This window comes from Bos javanicus, chromosome 5 (genome assembly GCF_032452875.1).
Source record: "Bos javanicus breed banteng chromosome 5, ARS-OSU_banteng_1.0, whole genome shotgun sequence".
Classification (NCBI taxonomy): domain Eukaryota; kingdom Metazoa; phylum Chordata; class Mammalia; order Artiodactyla; family Bovidae; genus Bos; species Bos javanicus.
Genome location: NC_083872.1, coordinates 87,398,361 through 87,408,723, shown reverse-complemented (window position 1 = coordinate 87,408,723; position 10,363 = coordinate 87,398,361). Strand labels below are relative to the sequence as shown.

At 37.6% G+C, this 10,363-nt stretch overlaps 1 non-coding gene across 1 annotated transcript; it reads left to right on the top strand.

The window, feature by feature from the left end:
* Nucleotides 1-8,352: 8,352 nt before the first annotated feature.
* TRNAY-GUA (transfer RNA tyrosine (anticodon GUA)) lies at nucleotides 8,353-8,424 on the top strand. Its single transcript has one exon. It is a non-coding gene; the product is annotated as a tRNA-Tyr (tRNA).
* The last annotated feature ends 1,939 nt before the right edge of the window (nucleotides 8,425-10,363 follow it).

The following is a 10,363-nucleotide window of genomic DNA, read 5'->3' as shown; positions in this document are numbered from 1 at the left end:
TTCTCAAATTACACAGCGAATAAAACAAAAAAATGATAAAACATAAATCAGCACCAAAATAAAAGATTAGTTATGTAGAAGACATATATGGAACTATTAGGAAAATAAAACTGCATTGAGACCTCTACTTTACCCTAGGGAGGTAAATTTATGAAACATATAAGGAAACTTAAGAGAAACCTGAAATAAAACAGTCCTATCTGTTTCTATATCCTCAATAGTTTTCCCTCAATCACACAGCCTAAAGATAGGCCCTAACTAGAGTTGTAGAACAGATTTGGAAACTATTTTTTTATCAGTCTGTGATAATAGAGAAATTTAGAGTGCTTGGAAAATTTCATAGAAATTCATAGAATGTCATTGTGTTGACATTCAAGCACCTGACTGGTGGGCTGGTTTCACGGCATAGGACAAAGACCAGGCTGCGTAATTTTGAACTCATGGGGTTCATCCCAGGTGGAATAAGACAAATTGGATATTCACTGTGATATCACATTACAACACTAACACCATCAAGGTTAGTTTTATAATTGTAGCTTTGATATGTAAAATTATTTAGAAAAAAACATTTATTTATTCTTGTAACTTGCTATTTTAGCAATCACTCTTTTTTTATGTATAGTTTAGCATTATTTACTGTGGGCTTCCCACGTGGTTCAATGGTAGAGAATCTGCCTGCCAATGTAGGAGACACAGGAGATGCTTATTCAATCCCTGGGTCAGGAAGATCCACTGGAGGAGGAAATGGCAACCCACTCCAGTATTCTTGCCTGGAAAATCTCATGAACAGAGGATCCTGCTACCATCCATGGGCTACCATCCATGGGGTTACAAAGAGTTGGACACAACTGAGCAAGCATGCACATTATTTACTACATTAAGAAAGTATAATTTATAATATTTCAACCCCAATTTGCAAATGCCAAACAAGCCTCATTGAAGAGTTCTAAATTTTTTAATGTATTATTAATGATAAACCAGATGCTGAATATGAAAGTGATTTCAAATACATGAAGACCAAAAGAGTTCATATTAATTTTACTTGGAAGTATGAGTCATGTGCTGAGTTCAATTTTGTAGCCTTAATTGACACCAAAACATGAAACACTGGTGTGTTATTTGCAGAGATACACTAGCCATTGAAACAATGGAACTATTGTGAGATAAGCAGTATTTACATTTTAAAAAGACATGAAGAAGTAAATTCAAAATTAAAAAAAAAAAAACTATTTCAAAGGAAAGCTATTGATTTGAAAAGCCCAAAGAAACAGACATCACTATATCATAGTGTGTGTGGAGCATCTTGTAAAGAACTTTAGATTACAAAATAGTAAAAAAAAAATCACAGACAACTGTCGAGACATTAGTGAAGGCCTGCATTAAATAGATTTTCTCTGAACTGTCCGGCAAATCTATAGCATAGAAGATAGCTGAAGTATCACTTTCCTATGATACAATGTCTATGGATATTCAGGAATTAGCTTATGAGGTGGAATACCAAGTCATATAACAAATAATACGAGCAAAGTTTTTTTTTTTTTTTTTTATTACAGCTTAATGAATGCAAATATATTGTCTGAGCTTCCCTGCTGGCTCAGATGGTAAAGAATCTGCCTGCAATGCAGAATACCAGGTTTTGATCCCTTGGTTGGGAAGATCCTCTGGAGAAGGGAATGGCAACCCACTCCAGTATTCTTGCCTTTCTTGCCTGGAGAATTCCACAGGCAGAAGAGCCTGGTGAGCTCCAGTTCATGGGGTTGAAAGAGTCAGACATGACTGATGGACGAACACTTACACTTATTTATATTGTCTTACATGAGCATACTCTTTTTTTAGTATATGAGCAATTTGAATATGATGACATTATGAAGGAAGAATTTTTTCAGCTCTATGGAGATAAAGAACAATCTTTGAACTGTCTACTATTATGAAAGATTGCATTATCAACAAATGTGGTTTAGAGTTCAAGTTGGGTGTAGGAATATGTTCTGTGGAGCAGAACATATGGAACCTATCTGTTCTGTGGAACAAAAATGACAGGGAAACATTTTGGAGTTATCATAACCAGATGAAGGAGCTTGTATCAGAAAGTGAATCAACATCTGCTTCCGTCATTGAGAAAGTCTTGCTACCAGTAAAAGTCACCTGAACTAAACAGTTTAGTGACATGGTAAAAATTATAAATTACAAAAAGCTAAAGAGCTTTTACTTTCTGTTATCCCTATTGTTATAATACTGAAAATGATGGTAAGTAATTGGTTTGTTTGTTTGTTTTTTTGAGGTTAAGTGGCTTCACTGATGGCTCAGACAGTAAAGAGTCTGCCTGAAATGCAGGAGACCTGGGTTCAATCCCTGAGTCAGGAAGAGCCCCTGGAGAAGGAAATGACTGAGTAGAGGTAAGATGTTCATCCAGGAAAAATATCTGTTAAAAATATTTGAATGAAGAATGAATTCATAATGCTTAGCCAGATAATTCATTTAGTTCCAGTTTTTCAAAGGTATAAATCATTCAGTCTGACTTCCTTAATTTTATTGTATTTTTATACATTTCATATTCTTGAAGTGTATGTGTGTGCTGTGCTCAGTTGTATTTGATGCTCCAGGCCCCTCTGTCCATGGGATTTCCCAGGCAAGAATACTGGAGTGGGTTGCCATTTCCTATTCCAGGGGATCTTTACAGCCCAGGGATCAAACCCAAGTCTCTTGCAAGTCTCCTTGCATTGGCAGGCTGGTTCTTTACCACTACCACCACCTGGGAAGCCCCAAAAATGATTTCCTCAAATAGATACTGTAACCCAACAGTATTCCTGTGAGTCATAGTTGTAATTGGCTAGGAAATTTGAAATTCAGAGGGTTAACTTTCATATAGTACATTCCAATTCTCCTGATGCCATGCTAGATTTCAAGTTTAAACTCTTGCAAAAAGCCTTTTCAATAACTTTAAAATTATATAACTATAAATGAAAGTCTCAAAAATGAACTTCTATGCTCTAAATTCTTCCTGGCTCATCCATCATGCACACTCTCCTTGTATTACTCTCACAATATGATTATGTCATCAGGGTTCCAACGAGGAACCTATGGGGCATTCACAGGAGATGCAGGTTCAATCTAGCCTGGAAAATTCCATGGAAAGAGGAGCCTGGTAGGCTAACATCCATGGGATCGAAGAGAGTCAAACACAGCTGAGCACACACACACACTCTAAATCACCAGGAACAGTTAACACTTTGGTGTTATGGTAGTAGAAGGCAGACATCAACAACAGATTTCTAACATTCAAAAAAAAAAATACTTTTCTGTTTTTTAACAACCAGTTCCAGAATAGGTACTTTGTTTCTTACTAGACGCTACCTACTATACAGCCAGTAACTTCTTGGTTTTCTTCATGTCATTAGAGATCAAATTCTTATATTACTTTTTATTCTGTGAAGCATATCCAAGTGTGGAGTTCCTTTTGAAGTGAATTTTTCAAATTACTTCTCTTAGATAATCTCCAGTGCTGAGAAATGCAATAAATACAACAGTAAAATACATCAACCCTTTGTACTTGGTCAGTTTCTTAACAAGAACATTATCCTCAGGCAAATACCAGACTAAAAAATAGGGTAAACACTTTGTACTAAAGGTTAGTGGGAAAATTCAGCCTTCAATTCACTTAAGATCATACAATGTTATGAATATGTTCTGTTTGCCACGCAATGTGCTAGGAACAACAAAATTTAAAAGATGAGTAAGTGTCATCTTACTGAGAAGGTGTTTATAATTTGGGGGAATGTATAATATGCATAAATATTTTGTATAGTAAATATATTATAAGTGTTTGTATGATATGCAGGAAATAATAACTAATTTGCAAAGTACAACTGAAGACCTACATAGTTAGTCTTTGACGTAGTTAAAGAGCACAGACTTTGTAGTTAGTTCTGGGTTTGGCCACTTATTATATGATTTTGAACAAGAAAACACTCTCATCTGAGCCTCGGTTTCATCTGAAAATGGGATAATAGTCCATAACTCAGAAGATAGGTGTAAGGATAAAATTAAGTAAGATGGTATATGGACAATGTCTAATATTTTTCCTAACATGGAGTGGATGCTTAACAGTTCTGATCTCCTCCTTTATGTCTTCAAAGCTCTTGTATAGTATTTGTAGTTGTATTATTATGCTGCCAGATTTATCATTCAGTCATTCAGCAAAAATCCCTATATACATGTTATGTGCAAGGAACTCTATTGAAACAAAGTCCCTGCTGTGAAGAAAAATACAATTTGGGTGAGCAGAGTGGAGGGAAGGAGATGAAGAGCAGAAAATGAAATAGATGCTGTGAAGGAAATAAATAGGAGATCTATAGAAGATAATGATGGAATGAGGACTAATATAGATGAGAAGGGGAGAGTGAGTTCATGATAAAAGATGCAACAGAGAAGAAAATGCTAGGCCAGTTTTTATAGAACTTTGTAGGCCATAGCAAGAGGATTTTATATAAGGAATTAAATAATACAAATTTTATGTAATACAAATTACTATGAGTTGTCTGTCAGAAAAGAATGTAGAGGAAATGAGTAGAAGAAAAGACATCAGCTGAGAATCTTTTCATTACAGTAAGAAAGACATGCAGTAATATCAGGACTTAGGATGATAATTCTGGTGAGAGAATGTATTATCCAGATTTGACATGGTTTTGTATGTAAAGTCAATGGCACTTCCTGAAAAATGGGATAAGGAGAATGAGGAGAAGGAAGGAATAGGGGAAACTCTGGATTTTGACTTAAGTAAAAGAATACATGATGACTTGAAAAACAGTGGGTGGAATTTGGGGGACAGAAGCCAAATTTACATGTGCTAAATAAGGGAAAATGGGGGATGAATTGGAACCAACTTGGGTAGACTATACATTCAAGACATTTTACTGCCTAAGAAAAGGAAGTGAAAATGGAGAAATAGCTGTTAGGAGATGTGGGGTCAAGAGGGTTTTTTTTTTTTTTTTAAAGATGGGAGATAGTGGTGGATTTTTTAAAAATATATGAACCAATAATTTCAGTTCAATCACTCAGTCATGTCTGACTCTTTGTATTCCGATGGACTATAGCACAGCAGGCTTCCCTGTCCATCACCAAATCCTGAGCTTGCTCAAACTCATGTCCATAGAGTCGGTGATGCCATCCAACCATCTCATCCTCTGTCGTCCCCTTCTCCACTTGCCTTCAATCTTTACCAACATCAGGGTCTTTTCCAATGAGTCAGTTCTTCACATGAGGTGGTCAAAGGATTGGAATGAATATTCAGGACTGATTTCCATTAGGATGGACTGGTTGGATCTCCTTGCAGTCCAAGGGACTCTCAAGAGTCTTCTCCAACATGACAGTTCAAAAGCATCAATTATTTGGTGCTCAGCTTTCTTTATAGTCCAACTCTCACATCCATACATGACTGGTGGAAAAACCATAGCTTTGACTAGACGGACCTTTGTCAGCAAATTATGTCTCTGCTTTTTAATGAACTGTCTAGGTTGGTCATAGCTTTTCTTCCAAGGAGCAAGCATTTTTAATTTCATGGCTGCAATCACCATCTGCAGTGATTTTGCAGCCCCCCAAAAATAAAGTCTCTCACTACTTCCATTGTTTCCCCATCTATTTGGCCATGAAGTGATGGGACCAGATGCTATGATCTTAGTTTTCTGAATGTTGAGTTTTAAACATACTTTTTCACTCTCCTCTTTCACTTTCATCAAGAGGCTCTTTAGTTCTTCTTTGCTTTCTGCCATAAGGGTGGTGTCATCTGCATATCTGAGGTTATTGATATTTCTCCTGACAAACTTGATTCCAATTTGTGCTTCATCCAGTCCAGGATTTTGCATGATGTACTCTGCATATAAATTAAATAAGCAGGGTGACAATATACAGCCTTGATGTACTCCTTTCCTTATGTACATCTCCTCTGATGTACTCCTCTGTTGTTCCATGTCCAGTTCTAACTGTTGCTTCTTGACCTGCATACTGATTTCTCAGGAGGCAAGTCAGGTGGTCTGGTAGTCCCATCTCTTGAAGAATTTTCCACAGTTTATTGTGATCCACACAGTTAAAGGCTTTGCTATAGTCAGCAAAGCAGAAATAGATGTTTTTCTGGAACTCTCTTGCTTTTTTGATGATCCAATGGATGTTGGCAATTTGATCTCTGGTTCTTCTGCCTTTTGTAAATCCAGCTTGAACATCTGGAATTTCATGGTTCACATACTGTTGAAGCCTGGCTTGGAGAATTTGGGGCATTAATTTGCTAGTGTGTGAGATGAGTGCAATTGTGCGGTAGTTTGAGCATTCTTCGGCATTGCCTTTCTTTGGGATTGGAATGAAAACTGACCTTTTCCAGTCCTGTGGCCACTGCTGAGTTTTCCAAATTTGCTGGCATATTGAGTGCAGCACTTTCACAGCATCATCTTTTAGGATTTGAAATAGCTCAACTGGAATTCCATCACCTCCACTAGCTTTGTTTGTAGTGATGGTTCCTAAGGCTCACTTGACTTTGCATTCCAGGATGTCTGGCTCTAGGTGATTGATCACACCATCGTGGTTATCTGGGTCATGAAGATCTTTGTACAGTTCTTTTGTGTATTCTTGCCACCTTTTCTTAATATCTTCTGCTTCTGTTAGATCCATAACATTTCTGTCCTTTCTTGTGCCTATCTTTGCATGAAATGTTCCTGTGGTATCTCTAATTTTCTTGAAGATATTTTTAGTCTTCCCATTCTATTGTTTTCCTCTATTAGGAAGGTTTTCTTATCTCCCCTTGCTATTATTTGGAACTCTGCATTCAATGCAGAGTATATCTTTCCTTTTCTCCTTTGCTTTTAGCTTTTCTTCTTTTCTCAGTTATTTGTAAGGCCTCCTCAGACAACCATCTTGCTCTTTTGTATTTCTTTTTCTTGGGAAAGTTCTTGATCACTGCCTCCTGTACAATGCCATGGACCTCCTTCCATAGTTCTTCAGGCACTCTATCAATCAGATCTAATCCCATAAATCTACTTGTCACTTCCACTGTATAATCATAAAGGACCATTATGATTATACTTCCCTTATGAACTGGTAAGATGAGAGACAAATGATATTTTTTTCCTCTCACCTTTAATGAGGTGCAAATTGACATACTGCACTGAATAAGTTTAAGGTATATAACATGATCATTTGACTTACATACATTGTGAAATGATATTTCAGTTCAGTTCAGTCCAGTCACTCAGTCGTGTCCGACTCTTTGTGACCCCATGAATTGCAGCACGCCAGGCCTCCCTGTCCATCACCAAATTCCAGAGTTCACTCAAACTCATTTCCATCGAGTCGGTGATGCCATCCAGCCATCTCATCCTCTGTCAGCCCATTCTCCTCCTGCACCTAATCCCTCTCAGCATCAGAGTCTTTTCCAATGAGTCAACTCTTCTGATCAGGTGGCCAAAGTATTGGAGTTTCAGCTGTAACATCAGTCCTTCCAATGAACACCCAGGACTGATCTCCTTTAGGATGGACTGGTTGGATCTCCTTGCAGTCCAAGGGACTCTCAAGAGTCTTCTCCAACACCACAGTTCAAAAGCATCAATTCTTTGGCACTCAGCTTTCTTCACAGTCCAACTCTCACGTCCATACATGACCACAGGAAAAACCATAGCATTGACTAGACGGACCTTTGTTGGCAAAGTAATGTCTCTGCTTTTGAATATGCTGTCTAGGTTGGTCATAACTTTCCTTCCAAGGAGTAAGCGTCTTTTAATTTCATGGCTGCAATCACCATTTGCAGTGATTTTGGAGCCCCAAAAAATAAAGTCTGCCACTGTTTCCACTGTTTCCCCATCCATTTCCCATGAAGTGATGGGACCAGATGCCATGATCTTAGTTTTCTGAATGTTGAACTTTAAGCCAACTTTTTCACTCTCTTCTTTAACTTTCATCAAGAGGCTCTTTAGTTTTTCACTTTCTGCCATAAGGGTGGTGTCATCTGCATATCTGAGGTTATTGACATTTCTCCAGGCAATTAGTGAACATCTATCATGTCATATAAGTAAAAAAAGAGAGAAAGAAATAGAAAAAATATTTTCCCTGTGATGAGAACTCTTAGGATTTACTCTCTTGTTGTTGTTATTTATTAGCTAAGTCCTGTCTGACTTTGCAACCCCTCAGACTGCAGCACACCAGGCTTCCCTGTCCTTCACTATCTCCTGGAGTTTGCTCAAGTTGATGTCCATGGAGTCAGTGATGCTATCTAACCATCTCTTCCTCTGCCACCCTCTTCTCCTTTTGCCTTCACTCTTTTCCAGCATCAAGCTCTTTTCCAATAAGTCGGCTCTTCACATCGGGTGGGCTTCCCTGGTAGCTCAGACGGTAAAGCGTCTGCCTGTAATGCGGGAGACCCGGGTTCAATTCCTGGGTTGGGAAGAATCCCTGGAGAAGGAAATGGCAATCCACTCCAGCATTCTTGCCTGGAAAATCCCATGGATGAAGGAGCCTGATAGGCTACAATCCATGGAGTCGCAAAGAGTCGGACACGACTGAGCGACTTCACTCACTCACTCTTCACATCAGACTCAGACTCATCAGTTGTTACCCTCTTAACAGCTTTCATATATAACATACAACAGTGTCAATTACATATATCATGTTGTACATTACACCTCCATCACTTATCTTTGTTATCCCTGGAAGTTTGTACATTTTGACTATCTTTGTCCACTAGGGGGATGGACACATGCCCGACCTCTGGTAACCACAAATCTGATCTCATTTTCTATGAGTTTGTTTTTGAAGTGTCATTGACCTACAACAGTATGTTAGCTCCTCTTACCCAACATAGTGATTTAATATTTCTGTACATTTCATAATAAGTCTATTTATGATATGCCATCACACAAAGATATTAGATAGTTATGACTATATTCCCCACACTATACATTTCACACTCCTGACTCATTTATTTTGCACTTGGGAGATGGTACCTCCTAATCTCCCTCACCTATTTCTTTCCTCCCCCCAGTCCCCTCCCCTCTGGTCTCCATATGGTAAATTGCCAACTCAGGAGTACAAACTAATGTACTTATAAACAAGAAAAGTTTGCAGTGGTCACTACCCCAATATGATGATAAAAGTGTCACCCTACAATCAAGTAATTGGCTTTTTCTGTTGCTTTATCTTCCTATTGTTCTTCAAAAAGATCACTTTCTTGGGGAAAAGGATTACCATAGATTATAATGGTTCTCTGAAATGGCATCTTGAAATATAAGGAGTCCGAATATAGGAAGGGATATAAACAGAATTGGGCTTCCCTGGTAGCTCAGTGATAAAAAGTCAGCCTGCCAAAGCAGGAGATGCATGTTCAATCCCTGGATCAGTAAGATCCCCTAGAGAAGGCCATGGCAACCCATTCCAGTGTTCTTGCCTGGGAACTCCCATGGGCAGAGGAGCCTGGTGGGCTATAGTTCGTGGGATTCACAAAATAGTTGGACACGACTTAGTGAATAAACAACAGCATAAACAGCATTACCTAGTATATGTGTTTTAGTCACAGTGTTATATAAGCATGTATACAATGGTGAGTGAGCCAGAGATAGCCTATGAGTTCATGGCAGTTGAATAGCATAAAGATAGAAATTACTGTACAGAAAAACACCTCCAATTTATCAGTCCTCTCTGAGTTTTGCAAGGGCCTTAGGGATGCCTAAGCTTGAGATAGACTTTATATGGGAATAGGCTTTCCTAATATGTTTCCAGAAGCTTAAATCTACCATCTGGTTGAAGCAGCTGTGAGGAAAACCTTTGTTGTGTTGTTTTGAAATTTGTTTCCACTAGTGTCAGACAGAAACTTAATGCAGGAGGAAAGGGATGCAGTACAAACAAAATTAATTTATTTAAAATAAATAACTGGAATTAGGGCATCAAAAGTGCCTGGGAAATACTTGACAGGCCTATGAATTCTACTAGAGTACATAAGGGGGATATTTCTAGAAATAGTGGACTAGAAAAATGGTCTTTTTGGGAATTTTAATTAGATAACCAGAATTAATGCCTCTGATTTTAATTTTGGATCACGAATACAGGTATGTCCAACAATTAAAAAAAAGTTTAATTCTATGTTAACATTAAAAAGTTCTGTTGAAAAAAAAAAAGTTCTGTTGAAGTCCATTTTTAATAAAACATTTGATACAGAAGTCATTTTAAAATGAAATTTTTGTATAAAAATAATAAATGGTATTGGGAGAGAATTAAAATAAAAAATATTTTTTAAAACCATCCATAATCCCACCATGCAGAAATGACTTAATATTTATTGTATGTATTATGTACTATATTATATCTACCATTATGTATTATATTAAATTGA